The sequence below is a fragment of the Rhinolophus hipposideros genome (assembly GCF_964194185.1).
Source record: "Rhinolophus hipposideros genome assembly, chromosome: X".
NCBI lineage: Eukaryota > Metazoa > Chordata > Mammalia > Chiroptera > Rhinolophidae > Rhinolophus > Rhinolophus hipposideros.
This window is the reverse complement of record NC_138046.1, coordinates 65,649,870-65,667,807: the sequence shown is the minus strand read 5'-3', so window position 1 is coordinate 65,667,807 and position 17,938 is coordinate 65,649,870. Positions and strand designations below refer to the sequence as shown.

The window sequence follows — 17,938 nt, the reverse complement described above, 5'->3', positions numbered from 1 at the left end:
AACAAATGAATTAGGTACAAATACTTGTTTCAGTGAGTTCACAGTGTCTTAAAGCTCTGGGAAATATAAAGATAAATTACACCTGGTGCCTGCCTTTAGGAAGCTCATTGTCAAGGGAAGATAAGAAATACAGGCAGGTAATTATAATCAGGGAGACACTGATTGATTCCAGAAAGGAGATAGAGAGTCGAAGCCCTGGGAGACCAGAGGAAGGAGAAGATATAGTCAGGCAAGGGAAGGATTCTTAGTTTAAGTGGCATTTGAGCAAATTGTTAGAAGATGAAGTTTAAACATGTCAGCCATCAAGACAAAAGATGTTTAAAAAGTAATAACAGGATTGTTAAAGACACAAACAGGAAATTTCTGGTATGCTCTGATACACGTATTAGGTTCGTGCAAAAGTAATTGCAGTTTTTGTAATTATTTTTAACATGTTATACCCCAATTACTTTTGCACCAACCTAAGAGAATAGTTCAGTTTTGTTTGGTTAAATCTATGGAATAGAATTGTTGAAAGAAATTTTGAAATGTTAGATTTGGGGCTTGGATGCCAGGTAAAGAAGGTCCATTGACATTTATAATTTTGAGGTTGGACAGTCAGAACTGTACTTCAGGAAATATGTCTTGGCAGGGTTATGAATAAAAAAGTCTGTCCCTAATATGCCTCACTTTATTTATAACCATAGCTACTAAAGATATAATGACACTGGTGTGCTGGAGTGGACTCGTACCCACTTGTGAGAGCTAATTGTGCACATTTCTTTTCGACTCCCTCTAGTGATACGTGCTTCCCTTGAAACAGGTGACAGTGGAAGGATTTACACAGAACTTGGAAAATAATCCACCAGTGTGTTTTTCTCCCCTTTCTGAGAACTGGTGGTTAAATTTTGACCTCTACACTGAATGGACACCGTGCTAGTTGTCACTGGTGATTTTTAGGTATGCAGACTTTATTTTCATTAGAACTTCCAAATTGATAAAAGACTTTTGAGAGTAAATAGTGATGCCAAACACAGAATTATAGACACAGAATTATTTCATCCTCTAAAGAATTATATCTCTTGAAAAACAAACTTTGCAAAGAACTATCAATTCCTTGGAAGACGTTAACTAAAGATACTATGCTGGCTGTTTTATATTTTTACTGGAATTGTAGTAGATTCTTTTTCTTTTTTTCTCCAGATATTCCGTGTTGGTTGAGCCAAACAAAGTAAGCATGACAAGTGTAACAAGGAAAATAAGGATTTTCTTTTTCTTTGCTGAGAGGATAAAATGAGAAACATAAATGACCAGAGCATTACTGGAAAAACAATGCAGATATTTTGTTAAAATATTTTATTTAAAATAGCATTTTATTTATATAAGATAAATTTTACAGTCAATTTTAGTAAAACATCCATTAATATTATAAATACAAAAAATACTTTCTTTTAGAAAAATACCTTAATTCCAGATTCTTCTCAAATATAGTTGCCTCCAACATACTTTCCCATGAGATTAAGCGGTGTTACCCTCACATTTAAAACTTATCGTATAGATTTCTCTTTGAGTTCACAAAATTAAATGAAAAAAAAAAGGGGAAACTATGAATCCATCTATATATACACATTGATAGATGTAATAAACAAAATCCAAAGGAGAAAAAACAGGAAAGAACAATGATTCATTTTATCCTCTTTAGGGTGTATCTTAAAAATACTTAAGATACATTTGCAATATCTTATATTTTGATGGTTATTTGAAACATGTTATCTTCTTTGAAAGATATATCCTCTGTTACAATATGAAGTATAAGGTATAGAAAATATATTAATGCAATATAGATATATATATACATATATATATATAATGAGTTATAATAATAATGTGTCATTTGCATTTGGAAATAACTTTGTGCTTTAATTTTCTCCTGTTTTCCGTTATTCCTTGAAACTTAAGCATTTTTTATCTCTATCTTCCATGTATGTGACCTGGAAACACTAGGATTCCACACCAGCCATTCTCTTTTTGTCTTGATTGATCTTGTTCTGTACGTGTGGATTGAGTCACTCCTAGGTTTTGGATTGATATAGCCTCCAGCTTTTTGTGATAATCAGTACATTTAAGATGATTCTATACTTTATATATTTTCCCTTTTGTTCTTTGCTTAGCTATATTTTCACTTGTTCTGGGACATAGAGTTATTGTGTTGTATGTTAAAAGCTGATATGTGACAAATGTAACCTGAAAGGAATATATTTATGGCTTGAACTTCCAGTTAGTATATAGAAGGATAAACAGCATTTTCTTTGTTGTTGTTGTTGTTTCTAAGAAGTCAGAGTAAATAGCTTCCCCCCATCTTCTCATCTTTCAGATAAAAATTTGAAATCCATTGTCGTAAGAATAATACAGACACAGATTTTTGGAAGTCTAATTTAGGAACATCCACACAATGTGTTTTCCATTAGCTAGAAAAGGTTTTAACAGTCCCGGAAAAACAACTCAGTGAATTGTCAAAATCAAAGTAGATGTATTCACAGGAGCTACATACTCATTTTCTGGATGAAACTTGAGTACAAGATGCATTCAAATGTATGAGAGGGACAAGAATATTTGCTGACTACTTTTATCAGGTCAGGCTAAAGTAATATCATTCACATCAATACCAGATGTAGATTCTTAGTGATATACTATGCTTGTGAATGTCTTCAAATATAGGACTTTAGCACTCAGAAGAAATGACTGATTGTCTAACTTACTGAGCTTTGGAAGAGTCATATGAACATCTAAGAACACATCATTTCAAAATACAAATAACGTTTGCTTGTGAAGTGATATGAATCTTTTATTTTTAAGAAAACTATTTTTTTCTTTCATTTCCAATAGCTGCTTTCTCACTTTGGCCATATTTGAAGTGTCCTTTCTCTCAAATACTTATTCCTTAAAACTTTGAGACTAGAAAAACTTCATTTTATAAGATACAACTCAAAGTAAATGAAACAAACAAACACGCAAACAAACAAAACCTATTTTTTGGAGAACAAGCTATGGATTTTCAATGATTAAATTGAAGGTAATTAACATCGATGAGTCAGATCATTCATTACCAAACAATTCAAAGTTCAAGTATATTAATTACTAAGCAATAATATACCTTATTTATGCAGATACCCAAAGAAGCTAAATTGGCAAAAGCCCTGAATTTTTCATTTTTGTTAAAAATAACGCTTTTTTAGTTAAAAGTGCTATGTTTAAAATATCTATTAGAACATTTATTCATTTTATGGCATTGGCCACTGTAACTTCACATGGAATGCCATTTTAAAGGATCCATGAAATTTAAGGGGATTCACATAATTTGAATTTTTATCACAGTGACATTGAAGTGATATTGAACCTTTGAGGGATTCAAATTGCATACATAGATGGAAAAGACCAAGATTTGTAGAGAAATATGCATTTTTTATTAAAAAAGAAATATATCTTCGATATTTTATATTTGCTAAAGTGTTTCTTTCCACATTTAATTATTGTAGTATTTTCCATACTATATTATACAACATTACTAATTTTAGCACAATTGAAAAATATTTTATTCATCATGTTAAGTTTATCCTAGCATCATTATTGGTGTGAATTAAATTTACAAGATTAGATATAAAATAGAGGTCTTATTGCTATATACATACCAATATCTTCATGACACAGAAACACACTTTGATTCATTTTCTACTGTCCAATTACTTGTACAACCTTAAGTATTATAGTTATAAGAAATGAAATTATCTTTATTTCCCAGGAGTGCCAGAATTCATACTTCAAGAAAAATATTTTCATAGCATGCAAGATATTGATAGAAATTGAAATTTTGTTTTTTGGGCCAGCCTGGTGGCTCAGGTGGTTGGAGTGCGGTGCTCCTAATGCCAAGGTCACTGGTTTGATTCCCACATGGGCCAGTGAGCTGCATCCTCTACAGCTAAGATTGTGAACAATGGCTCTCCCTGGAACTGGGCTGCCATGAGCAGCCGGATGGCTGCCATGTGCTGCCATGAGTGGCCAGCAGCTGGCGAGAGTGGCCCTGAGCTGCTGTGAGCGGCTAACCGATGCCCTGCGACCAACTGCCTCAACCAGGGGGAGCACAAGGCTCATAACGCCAGCCTGGGCCAGGGAGCTGTGTCCTACACAACTACACTGAGAAACAACAGCTTGAACCGGAGTGGGGGGGAGGAGAGATGGAAGAAGGGGGAAAAAAAGAAATTTTGTTTTGTTCTTGTATTATCATTTCTTTGGCATAAATATGAAAAATGGCAGAATTATTTCCCAGCATAAATTACATAGTCTACTGGATCCACGTTCTTGTTTGTTCATTTATTTAGTATTCACTATAAAAAACTTTCTAAATACAGTACATTTTTTAGAAATATGGATTCTAGATCTAGACAGTCTGGATATGAGTTCTTGCTCCTTGATGTTTTCTAGCTCTGTGACCTGAGACAGGTCAACTAATCATTTTGTACCTCAGTTTCCTCATCTTTTTAAATAGAATTACTAATAACAGAAATACCACAAAGGGTAATTACCCCACATGCCAGGAAAGTAGATTATAAACTCCTAAAGTGTAAGGTTTATGACTTATGTACATTTATATTCTCAGTACCTAGGAAAGTGCCTACAAGATATACTAAGCAAATAATAATTTTTTGTTTGTTTATTCTTTTCTTGTTTTATTAAATTTATTGCATTGACATTGGTTAGTAAAATTAGGTTGGTACAAAAGTAATTGCGGTTTTTGCAATTATTTTCAACCTTTTAAACCACAATTACTTTTGCACCAACCTAATATATGGGTTGTAAGGGTAGAGTTCTATAATTCATCCTCTATATGTTACATTGTGTGTTCACCACCCAGAATCAGTTCTCTTTCCATCACCATGTATTTGACCCCTTTTACCCTCCTCTTCTACTGTGTTTCCCCAAAAATAAGACCTAGCCGGACCACCAGCTCTGAGGCATATTTTGGAGCAAAAATTAATATAAGACCCAGTATTATTATATTATATTATATTGTATTGTATTGTATTGTATTATATTATTTTATATTATATTATATTATATTATATTATATTATATTATATTATATTATATTATATTATATTATATTATATTAAATACCTGGTCTTATATTAGTGTAAAATAAGACTGGGTCTTATTTTCAGGGAAACAGGGTATCCCGCATCCCCCCATTACCCTCTGGTAATCACTAAACTGTTGTCTGTATCTGTGACTTTTTGTTTCTTTGTTTGTTTTGTACCTTTGTTGCTTTCAGTTTTATATCCCACATATGAGTGAGGTCATGTGTTTCTTGACTTTTCTTGTCTGGCTTATTTTGCTTAGCATGATAGTCTCAAGATCCATCCACGTTGTTGCAAATGACAGTATTTCATCTTTCTATATGCTCAAGTAATATTCCATTGTGTATCTGTACCACATTGTCTTTATGCAGTCGTCTGTCGAAGGACACATTGGTTGTTTCTATGTCTTTGCCACCATGAATAATGCTACAATAAACATCAGGGTACATATATCTTTACAGATAAATGTTTTCAGATTTCTTGGATATATACCCAGGCGAGGGATTCGTGGGTCATATCGTAATTCTGTTCATTTTTTTAAAATTTACATTATTTTTAGATTTTTATTAAAATATAACTAATATACAATGTTAGATTAGTTTCACGTGTACACAATAATTATTCTACATGTATATACCTAAAGAAGTGATTACCAAGATAAGTCCAGCAACCATCTGACATTGTACCACGCTATCTCAATATTATTGACTGTATTCCCTATGCTGTATATTACATCCCCATGACTTATTTGTTTCATATATGAAGATTTGAACCTCTTATTCCCCTTCACGTATACCCCCCTTTTTAATTTTTCAATTACGGTTAACATTCAATATTATTTTATATTAATCTCAGGTGTACAGCATAGTGGTTAGACATTTGTATGATTTAAGAAGTAATCCCCCTGACTAATCTAGTACTTACCTGGCACTATACATAGTTATTACCATATTATTGACTATATTCCCTATGCTTTACTTTATATCCCCATGACTATTTTGTACCTATCAGTTTGTACTTCTTACTCCCTTAGTCTTTTGCACCCTACCCACAACCCCCATCTATCACCCCAACAAATCTTGTACCAATATGCTGCCATACATAGTTATTACAATATTATTGACTATATTCCTTATGCTATATCCTACATCCCCATGATTACTGTGTAACAACAAATTTGTACTTCTTCTTTTTTTTATTATTAGTTTCAAGTGCACAAGACAAGGTAATACTTCGACGTTCATCATTTATATAATCCCTTCCCCATTTTCACTAATCTCCAACCCCTCTCTCATCTGGCAACCATCCATATATTCTCTGTACCTATGAGTTTGTTTCTGTTTTGTTTGTTTATTTTGTTCCTTAGATTTCACATATAAGCAAAATCCCATTGCATCTGTCTATCTCTATCTGACACTCCACTTAGCACAATTCCGTACAGGTCCATCCATGCTGCCACAGATGGCAAAAACTCATTTCCTTCCTTGGCTGAGCAATATTCCATTGTATATATGTACCAACTCCTCTTTATCCATTCTTCCCTTGACAGACACCCAGGCTGCCTCCACGTCTTGGCCATTGTAAACAGTGCTGCAATGAACATAGGGATGCACAAATGCTCTCAAAGTAGCGTTTGGTTTTCTTCAGATAAATACCCAGAGGTGTGATGACTGGCTCCTTCTTTCTTTCTTGGTATAGCCTTTCTTTTAAAGTCTATTTTGTGTGGTATAAGTATTACTACTCTAGTTTTTCTTGTTGGTTTGTTCACTTCCACTTTCATGAAATATATTTACCATCCCTTTATTTAGTATCTGTGTGTGTCTTTCAATCTGAAGTGAGTCTCTTGTAGGCATCATATGTAAGGGGTTTGTTTTCTTATCCATTCAGCCACCCTATGTCTTTTGAGTGGAATATTTAATCCATTTACATAGAAAGTAATTGTTCATACATATGTAGTTATTGCCATTTTATTATTCACAATTTTGATTTATTTTTCTATCTTAAAGAAGTCCCTGTAACATTCTTTTTAATACTGGTTTGATGATGATGAACTCTTTTAGTTTTTGTTTTTGTTTTTTGTTTTTTTTTGGTTTTTTTGTTGTTTTGTTTTGTTTTTTGTCTGGGAAGCTCTTTGTTTTTGAACTCTAAACGATAGCTTTACTGGGTAGAGTAATCTTGGTTGTAGGTCCTTACTTTTCATCATGTTGAATATTTAGTGCCAATCCCTTCTGGCCTGCAAAGTTTCTGTTGAGAAGTCAGCTTACAGTCCTGTGGGAGCTCCCTTATAAGTTACTGATTGCCTTTCTCTTGCTGCATTTAAGGTTTTCTCTTCGCCTTTCACCTTTACCATTCTAATTATAATGCATCTTGGTGTGAGCCTTTTGGGTTCATCTTGTTTGAGACTGCGCTTCTTGGATTTTTATATCTATTTCCTTCACCAGATTAGGAAAGTTTTCAGTCATTATTTCTTCAAATAGGTTCTCAATCCTTTGCTTTTTCTCGTCTCCTTCTGGTACCGATATGATGCAAATGTTGTTACGTTTGACGTTGTCCCAGAGGTCTCTTAAACTATCCTCATTTTTTAATATATATTTTTTTTATTTTTGCTGTTCAGATTGGGAGTTTTCTGCTACCTTTTCTTCCAAATCATTGATTCAATCCTCTGCTCCATCAAGTCTGCTGGTGATTCATTCTAGTGCATTCTTCATTTCTGTATTCTTCATTTCTGACTGGTCCCATTTATGGTTTTGTGTCCTTTTTTATGCTTGCTGTCTGTTTAGTGAAGTTCTCACTGAGTTCCTTGAGCATCCTTATAACCAGTGTTTTGAACACTGTATCTGGTAGGTTGCTTGCCTCCATTTTGTTTAGTTCTTTTTTATGAAGTTTTCTCCTTTCATTTGGGATGTACTTCTTTGTTTCCTCATTTTGACTGCCTCTCAGTTTGTTTCTATGTGTTAGGTGAGTCTTCTGTGTGCCCCAGTCTTGGCCAGGTGGCATTATGTAGTAGGTGCCCTGTGGGACCCATAGACATAGAGACTATGAGCCAGGTGATGCAGAAGTGTCCCTCGTGTGACTTGTGTGTGCCCTCCTGTTACAGTTGATCCTTGGTTGCTATTGGCATTTCAGTGTGTGGGATTGGCCCTCAGGCTGATTGGGTGTGGGGTTTTGCCTTGTCCACAGCTTACAGGATGCTGGGTGGGTGGTTTCCCCCATTACTGAGTGGGATTTGGCCTACCGGGTTCTGGTGCCTGTTCAAACTGCCCTTTCTGTGTGCCACCTGTGGTGCTAATTGGGCACAAATATGTTCTGGGGCCTCTTGCGAGGGTCTCTGGTGTAGGTCCAGGTCACCCACTGCCTGTGATCAGGCAGGGACTATCTGGTAGGGGATACAAAGTGATCTGTGGTTTTTCACTCCCTGTTCTAAACCTGGAGGCACTCAGGAGAGGCCACGCTGTGAGTGAGCATGGCTGCCACCAGTACTGAGCCTGGGGTAGCTCTGTAAAAAGCCAGGACACCTCGAGTCTTGCTGCTACCTGCCAGTTCCCTTAAAGTTCAGCCACTGGTAGAGCCTCGTGTGATATGAAAGTTGGGTGATGCAGGGTCTCAAGGAGTCACTACAGCAGGAAACGTTGTTGTCACCAGGTTAATGCAGGTTCTGGTTTGGTGCCAGTGCTGGGCCTGGAGCTACTCAGCAAAAGTCTCAGAGCACAGCAAGGCAGTCGTCACCCCGCAGGTCCCTGGAGTCTGATAATTTTCCAAGAAAGAGTGCAATGCAGGTGGGGCTGGCTCCTCTTGGAGAAAGTGCCTCTGGCATTGGGGAGTTGGATTGGGTGGGGTCCCAGTGATTCAGCAAAGTGGAGCTGAGGAGGTCACCAGACCAATCAGATTCACATTTGGCCAGAAGTGTAGGGGGAGGGCTCAACACATTCAAGATGGCAGGCACCTGCTGGCTGCATGGGAGTCGGATCCCTCACAGGGAAAATACCAACTGTCCTCCAGCCCTTGTCCCAAACCCACAAGCTGAGTCTGTCCCCCATGTCTCCAACACCCCCCCACACCAGAGTTACTGTCACTCTGCTGGCGCCCAAAGTGAGTGCCTGAAAGTGAGTGAGGTTATGTGTAGGCCCTTTAAGAAGACGTCTGGGTTTCCTGCATCCTTCCGTCCTACCCAGAGGATCAAGTCCCCACTGTTTTTCACAGCCAGATGTTGTGGAGGCTCGTCTTCCCAGTACCAGTACTCTGAACTGGGGCGGCTGTGTGGGTCTGGGGTCCCTGTCTCCTCTGGGGAGAACCTCTGGACCCACCTTATCCCTCCCAATGCTCAACCGCCACACAGAGGTTTGGGGTTAGCCGGTTACATCTCCGCCCCTCCTGCCAGTCTCAATGGAGCTTCTTCTTTATATGCTTGGTTATGAAACTTCTGTTCAGACAGACTTCAGATGATTCTTCAGGTTGATTGTTCTATAATTTAATCATAATTTTACTTTATTCAAAGAAGTGAGCAAGCACAGTGTTTATCTACTCTTCCATCTTGGATCTATTCTTATTTTTTTTAGCAACTTCCATAATATTTTCCATAGTGGCTGTACTAATTTACATTCCTACCATCAGTTTATGATGGTTCCTTTTTCTCTACAGCCTCTCCAGCAATTGTTATTGTTTGTCTTGTTGATGATAGCCATTCTAACAGGTGTGTGATGATATCTTAATGTGGTTTTGATTTGCATTTCCCTAATAGCTAGTGAAGTTGAACATCTTTTCATGTTATCTGTTGGCTGTTTGTGTGTCTTCTTGGGAGAAGTGTCTGTTCAGGTCCACTGCCCCTTTTTTTTAACATTAAAACAAATTTTTATTACACAAAAGTTGTCACATAATTGGATATTTTTCTACTTTGTACACAATTATTCTTACTCTCCACAGAAACGCTGCTTCTTAACTTCTCATCGGGCGATGGCAAGCACTAAAATCCTGATTTTAACAGAATAGTAGTAAAAATGCCTCAGTGATTTAAGTTGAAAGCAGTACATTGGTACACAGCTCTTGCACTTAAGTCACCAGGAATGTACAAATGTCGTTTTATTCAAAAATACAAAATAAATTATCTGTAGGCATGGACAACGACAGCAGTAAACCATTGTATGTTGTCAACTGAAACCAGTATCTGATGGTTATAGCGATTTTCTTAAACACCAGCCCACCTTTTCTCCAGTCATTTCCTTCAACTGACTTCTCTGAAGTTATAGGTAAGGAGCACTGCCTTGAAGCTTCCCCTCACAGTTCCCATTAATAATGGTAAAACACAATTCTAGAAATTAGAACATGCCACCTCCCATACCGCCTTCCATTCCTCCCATTCCGCCCATTGCAGGGTCTTTCTCTTCTTAGGAATTTCTATGACTACAACTGCTGCTGTAGTTAACAGAGAAGCCACTCCAGCAGCATCCAATAAAGCAGTTCTCACAACCTTAGTTGGATCAATGATTCCTTTTTCCACCATATTCACAAAATCTCCAAGCATTGTGTCATAACCCACTTCTGAGGAACTTTGCATAATTTTCTCAACTACCAATGATCCCTCAATGCCTGCACTCTTATGGTCATTGCAGGAATTTTAAGTGTTTTCTTTAACAATTTCTATACCAATTTTTTGATCTTCATTAGCTGGAGTTAATGAGTCCAAAACTGGAATGGACCGAAGCAGGGCACAACCCTCTTCCAGAACAATGCCTTCCTCAACAGCAGGTCGTTTGGCATTGTGGGCATCTGTTACTCTGTCTTTCTTTTCATTCACTTCGACATCACTAGTCCCACCAACCTTCAGCACAGCTACTCCATCTGAGAGTTTAGCCAGATGTTCATTTAGTTTCTCCTTTTCATATTCACTAGTTGTGATATCGAACTGCTCAACAATTTCTTGAATACATTTTTCAATCTGAGCCTTGTCACCTTTTCCTTTCAAGAGCATAGCATCATCTTTGGTCACAATGACCTCTCCAACTTTCCCTAAGTCATGAGGCTGAACATCTTCAAGATTTAGAGTCAATTCTTCTTCTCCAAACACTGCACCACCAGTAGCAATAGCCATGTCTTTAAGCTGGTTCTTTCTATTGTCACCAAAACCTGGAGCTTCGACTGCTACAACCTGAAGACTAACTTTTAGCCTGTTCAAAACGAGTGTACTTAGATCTTCTCCATCACCATCTTCAGAAATTATGACCAAGGGCTTATGGTGAGCATTGGCAATTTCAAGAGCAGGTACAATGGACTGGACGCTAGAAATTTTCTTTTCACTCAATAGAACATAGGCATCTTGGAATTTACACTTCTGACCTTTCATTGTATTAATAAAGTATGCAGAAACATAACCTCAATCAAACTTCATGCCTTCATTAATTTCTAATTCATCATTCAGTGTTTTTCCATCATTTACTGTGATGACACCCTTTCTTCCAACCTTTTTCATTGCATCAGAAATGATAGTGCCAATTTCTTTGTCTCCATTTGCAGAAATCGTAGCAACTTGAGCAATTTCTTCAGGGGTTGTCACCGGTTTAGACTGCTTCTTAAGTTCAGCAATTACAGCATCAACAGCTAACATCACACTTCTCCTGATTTCCACTGGATTAGCACCTTTACTAATCTTCTCAAAGCCTTCCTTGGCAATAGAGCGTGCCAGTACAGTAGCAGTTGTGATGCCATCCCCAGCCTCTTCATTTGTATTATTGGCAACATCCTGAACAAGTTCAGCGCCAATATTTTTATATTTATCTTTTAAGTCAATCAACTTTGCAACGGTCACACCATCCTTTGTAACTTTGGGACTCCCCCAACTCTGTTCACTAACCACTGTTCTTCCCTTTGGCCCCATAGTAACGGCTACAGCGTTGGCTAAAAGGTCCACACCTTGAAGCATTAAGGCTCGGGCATCTGCACCAAACTACATCTTTGGCATATGCCCGAGTGAGACGAGGTGCCAGTGCCCTGGACACTGACCTAATCTGGCGAAGGACTTCGTGTAATCGAAGCATTTCTGCGGGGCAGCAGCACGGCGTGCAAGCAGCAAGGAAAGCCGTCAGCGGCGAGTGAGGGACAGAGTACAGGGCGCACACGGAAATGAGCTTGTGTCCCCTCTGCCCATTTTTTAATTAGATTTTTTGTTTTTTTTATTGTTGAGTTGTACGAGATCTTTATGTGTTTTGGATATTAGCCCCTTGTTGGAGGCATTGTTTACAAAAATATTCTCCCATTCGGCAGGTTGCCTCTTTATTTTGTCCATGGGTTTGTTTTTTTTTTTGCTGTACAGAAGGTTTTTTAGTTTGATATAGTCCCATTCATTTATTTTTGCTTTTACTTCCCTTGCCTTTGTGGTCAAATTCATAAAATCCTCTCTGAACCCAAGATCCATAAGTTTAGTGCTTATGCTTTTTTCTATGCAATTTATTGTTTCAGGTCTTATCTTTAGTTCTTTGATCCATTTTGAGTTAACGTTGGTATATGGTGACAGATATCAGTTTGGTGACAGACAACAGTTCTTTTGCATGTGGCTTTCCAATTCTCCCAGCACCATTTAGTGAAGAGGCTTTCTTTTCTCCATTGTTTGTTTTTGGCTTCTTTGTTGAAAATTATCTCCCCATACATATGTGGGTTTATTTCTGGGTTCTCAATTTTATTCCTTTGAGCTGTGTGTCTGTTTTTCTGCTAATAATAAATATTTTGAATGAAAATGCATGTTACTTTGCATGTTGGAAGTTTGTTATAATCCCCTTGTAATTTCTGGCCCAAGTGATACTGGAACCCAGTGTGACACCATGTTAGACCAAGGTCTGTGGGTTCACATGGTTTCACTGCAAGAAATATTTGTTGAAAGAACTGCATAACACAGTAGGACTTTTTGTCTGTTTGTATCCACTGTAGTGGATGATATTCTTTTTTGATACAGTAAGTGTTCAAGAGTTATTCATATAAATTTCTATGGCATGAAAATTATATTAGCATTCCACATTTTTTTCTTTTTTAATTTTACAATTACAGTCGACATACAAGATTATATTAGTTTCAGGCATGCAACATAATGAATAGACATTTATATAACGTACAAAGTGGTCACCCAATAAATCTAGTACTGTCTGACACCATACATAGTTACTGCAATATTATTGACTATATTTCCCATGCTCTACTTTATATCCCCATGACTGTTTTTATAACTGGCAATTTGTACATCTTAATTCCTTCCTCCCCCTCCTTTTCTTTTCACCATTTTCATATTTCAACAGAACCAAATCATAGGTTAATGGATGGATGAATGGAGGGATAAACTGATGGATGGAAGGATAGATGACCAGATACATAATATAGAATATAGTTTTAAAATGTTACTACCCATTGCATTCCAAACACTAAACTAGTAAGGTACTTTTCCCATTTATTCCCCTTTCCTTTATCAGAATATGATAAATCTTTCTCTCCTAATGTCTCTCTTTTACATCCTCAGTGTGGGTTTATCATTGTGATCCCCCCTTTTCACTACTGAAAAGTGGATAATTAAAATTATTATTAAACCTTTAATATTAAAAGTAATTGATGCTTCAAAAGAGAAAATGTATCATTATGATTGTATTATGATAAATGATCTAAAAACGGTTTCAAACACAGTATGCTCTAAATCTCAAGCGGATAGAAATGCATCCATATATTAATAAGGTGTTTACTTTTTATGATTTGAAACAAACATCATCAATTGTTGAGACATATATAGATGTGTAGATACATTGTTATTTTTCCTACTAGTAACAATATAATAGAAAATGTGCAAACCTACATTCCTTCTCTAGCTGTATGAGAAAATGTGAGGATGTATGTGACATTATTCTTAAGATTGTATAATGTTGGTCTTAATATAACCCCAAAGCATTAGATGACTGTTAGGGTAAAAGTTTCTAAAGCTGAACTATATTAAAAGTTGATTAAAAGTTAGAGAGACCCTGGGTAAATAAGTCTAAGCATTCAGGGGAATAACCAAACATGTATCGTGGATAGTGCTAAAGATTGAAAAACTCCGTATATACTAGAAGCCAATACATTATATGTTTTAAAAGGCATTTTTAAAAATTATATCTCAACAAATCTGTTAAGATACTCATACAAACAATTTAAAAATTGTAGACTATATTCTGAACATTTTTCAATTCAACTGTTGTACTATATATTCTACCTTAGTCTCTCCACCCAGCTTCAGTGAAAGCTGCCACCTACACACTGAGGAGTGACAAAGTAGTGAAATCCTATTTCCATTCTTCTTCCCAATTGGTTCCTCACATCATTCTTATCGTCTTAAGTAACACAGAGGAGATGGAATGAATGGCTCATTGCTCGTTTCTCCTGCCTTAGTAAACGTGCTTGTTTAACTAGTATGAATCGACTCATGTTTTGGAATTTAATTACATATGATTAAAGAAACTATAGTAGGCACAACATTTTTTAAAATTTTATTATTTTCGGAAAAATAAAGATAATCCATATAGGCGATCCATTTATTAAAGTATCTTTATATGTAAATGAGTTTTGTCGGATGGGTGACACTAGTCATTGAAAATATTTGTTTTAGAAATCATGTATAAACGCGCTGATTTTCAGGTCACATTGATGGATTTGATCTCTTTAATATACTATAAATCACAGAGAAATAAAAATTATGGTGAAGACCTCATTAAATTCTGAGAGAAAAAAACTGAAAAAACAGTATCGTGTGTTCAGCACAGTTAAAATTGATTTCCTCTTTCCTTCTCTCTTCTCTCTTCCATTCCCTCCCCTTCCCTTCCCTTCTTTTCCTTTCCCTTCCTTTCTCTTCTCTTCGCTACCCTCCGGCTCTCTTCCTCCCCTCCCTCCTTACTCTCCCTCTCTCTCAAAGTAGTTCTTGGCTTATAATAAGGCTACTTACATAGAGTAGAAACTAAACTCCCAGGCACACATATTCCACAAAATTCCAATCAACATTATAGTTATAGATTTCCCTATATTTTACTTAAATTATTTTTTCTTCCCAGCTATCCCAAACTTTGTATGTTAACACTGTCAGTTCGCAGATATATTCTGTCTACTGGTGACATATTTGAATTTCATTATATTTGTAATTTTGATTCTCTAAAAATTTTATAATTTTCCTGGAATTCCTAGCTTTCTCCTTCCTATCCATGCTCCCTGGCATACATACTATTAAAACTTTATGAAGTAAGAAAAATTTATTATTTACTATAAACTTTTGATTTGAACTAAAGTAAAAACCAAGAAATTTAAAAAATAAAGTCATTAAATTTTTACTGCTGCAATTAAATGCAGAAATATTTTTCCACTGTGAAAAAAAACATATGTGAATGTTTAGTGTTTAATATACATGTATGTTCATTGAATGGTAAATGAATTTTTACATACAGAAGTTTTTATTTCTGGTGTGCTAATATTATAACAATATCAGTCATGCGCTTATACATTTGAGTTGTAATCTGATTTTAGGAAGTTACTGGAAAGAACTTTATTACACTTCAGTTGTTTCTCACATCTCCTGATTGTGCTTTATTGCATTAGCAGAAGACAATTTATATTTTATTGTCATACGAATACATGCTTTAAGTGCATCATGAGGCACTGGGCCACAAACCATGTTAACTCAACAGACAATGTCAGGATGCTAAACCCCAGGTGTCAACCTATTATTTTTTTTTAAATCGCTATAAAATTGATTTTATATCAGATTTGTAAGATTTTGTATTCTTCCTAGAGGTAATTTATAATTAGTGACCTATGCCTTTTGTAATTATCAAAAATTTCATGATATTATATTATGAGGGATGTTTTGAAAATCATTAAAGCCTAAGACATTTTGTTAACTAACATTTTTATGACTATTATTTTTCAGGTAAGAGGCAAAAAGGGAAATTAACATTGAATTGAGAGTACAATATCTTTTAAATATCATGCTGAATGTTTTCATCTGAACTTACTACATCATTTAATTTTCTGAGCAGTTAGTTAAGTTGGTACTTTTATCCAAATGAGGAAATGAAAGCTCAGAAATAATAACAAACTTGACCAAGGTCACAGAACTTATAGTTAGTAGAACCTAGGTCCATGTTCATATATACATTTGGCTTCACAGACAAGCATCTAATTTAAATTGTCTAACCTCTTAAAACCCAACATTGCTAAGAGGATAATTTGAAATGTGTCAAGAGCTTATGTAAATGCCTCATTAGTTCTTAAAATATTCATAATTTGTAAATTTGGGTTAGGTATATATCTTTAAGTGTATTTTGGACCTAGAAGTAAAACAATGTAATTTAACAAGGAATGGGCAAGATCAGTGTTCTTCTCATGTCCTGATTATATAATCTTTTTTAAAGTCACTTTAACTATTGAAATGGACCATGTGGATGACATGTGACCAACTCACAGAATTTTCTGCAAATCCAATGAGATATTTCATATGAAAACTTTTACTTTCTTATTCAAAGTCTCATCGGTAAAAAAGTCTACATTATTCCAAGTTTAATGTACTCATTGTTCCTTCTTCAGAAGTTCAAAGGAGAACTACTTGGGATTAAACAGTAAACTTTGTGATTTTTTTTAATTACTATTTTTAATTGAATTTATTCTGTTAATCTTTATTTTCATTTTTATTAAATTTATTGGGGTGACATTGGTTAATAAAATTACATAGGTTTCAAGAGTACATTTCTATAATACATAATCTATATATTACATTCTGGGTGTTCATCACCCAGAGTAAATTCTCTTTTATCGCCATGTATTTGACCCTCTTTTCCCTCTTCCACCACCCCCCACCTGCCTTACCCTCTGGTAACCATTATTAAACTGTTGTCTGTGTCTACAGAATTTTGTTTCTTTGTTTGTTTGTCTTATTCCTTTGTTGCTTTCAATTTTATATCCCACATATGAGTGAAGTCATATGATTCTCGACTTTTTCTGTATAACTTATTTCGCTTAGTATGATAATCTCAAGATCCGTTCCTGTTGTCGCAATGGCAGTATTTCATCTTTTCTTATGGCCGAGTAATATTCCATTATATTTATGTACCACATCTTCTTTATCCAATCATCCCTCAAAGGACACTTTGGTTGTTTCCATGTTTTGGCTACCATGAATAATGCTGCAATGAACACAGGGATACATATATCTTTACAAATAAATGTTTTCAGATTTTTGGGATTGTTTTCAGATTTCAGGAGGGGTCGTATGGTAATTCTATTCAGATTTTATTGCTGGGTCGTATGGTAATTCTATTCTTAATTTTTTGAGGAAACTCCATAATGTTTTCCATAGTAGCTACACCAATTTACATTCCCACCAGCAGTGTATAAGGGTTCCTTTTACTCCACAACCTCTCCCACACTTGTTATTACTTGTCTTGATGATAGCCATTCCAACAGGTGTGAGGTGACATCTCATTGTGATTTTGATTTGCATTTCCCTAATAGCTAGTGAAGTTAAGCATATTTTCATGTATCTGTTGGCTGTTTGTGTTCCTTTTTGGGAGAAGTGTCTGTTCAGGTCCTCTGCCCATTTTTTAAATTGAACTTTGTGTTGCTGTTGAGATGTATGAGTTCTTTATATATTTTGGATATTAGCCCCTTATTGGAGGCATTGTTTGCAAATATCTTCTCCCATTATGTTGGTTGCCTCTTTGTCTTGGTGATGGTTTCTTTTGCTATGCACAAGTTTTTAGTTTGATATAGTCCCATTCATTTATTTTTGCTTTTACTTTTCTTGCCTTTGTGGTCAAATTGATAGAATCCTCTCTGAATCCAAG

General features: G+C 35.8%; 1 protein-coding gene and 1 pseudogene across 8 annotated transcripts in view; one reads left to right on the top strand and one right to left on the bottom strand.

Moving 5' to 3' along the window:
- Positions 1-17,938, top strand: part of PCDH11X (protocadherin 11 X-linked) — an 824,011-nt gene that overhangs the window by 232,368 nt on the left and 573,705 nt on the right. The gene's annotated exons all lie outside the window — the stretch shown is intronic.
- LOC308495535 (60 kDa heat shock protein, mitochondrial-like) lies at positions 10,424-12,139 on the bottom strand (annotated as a pseudogene). Its single transcript has one exon. The product of its transcript is annotated as a 60 kDa heat shock protein, mitochondrial-like (transcript).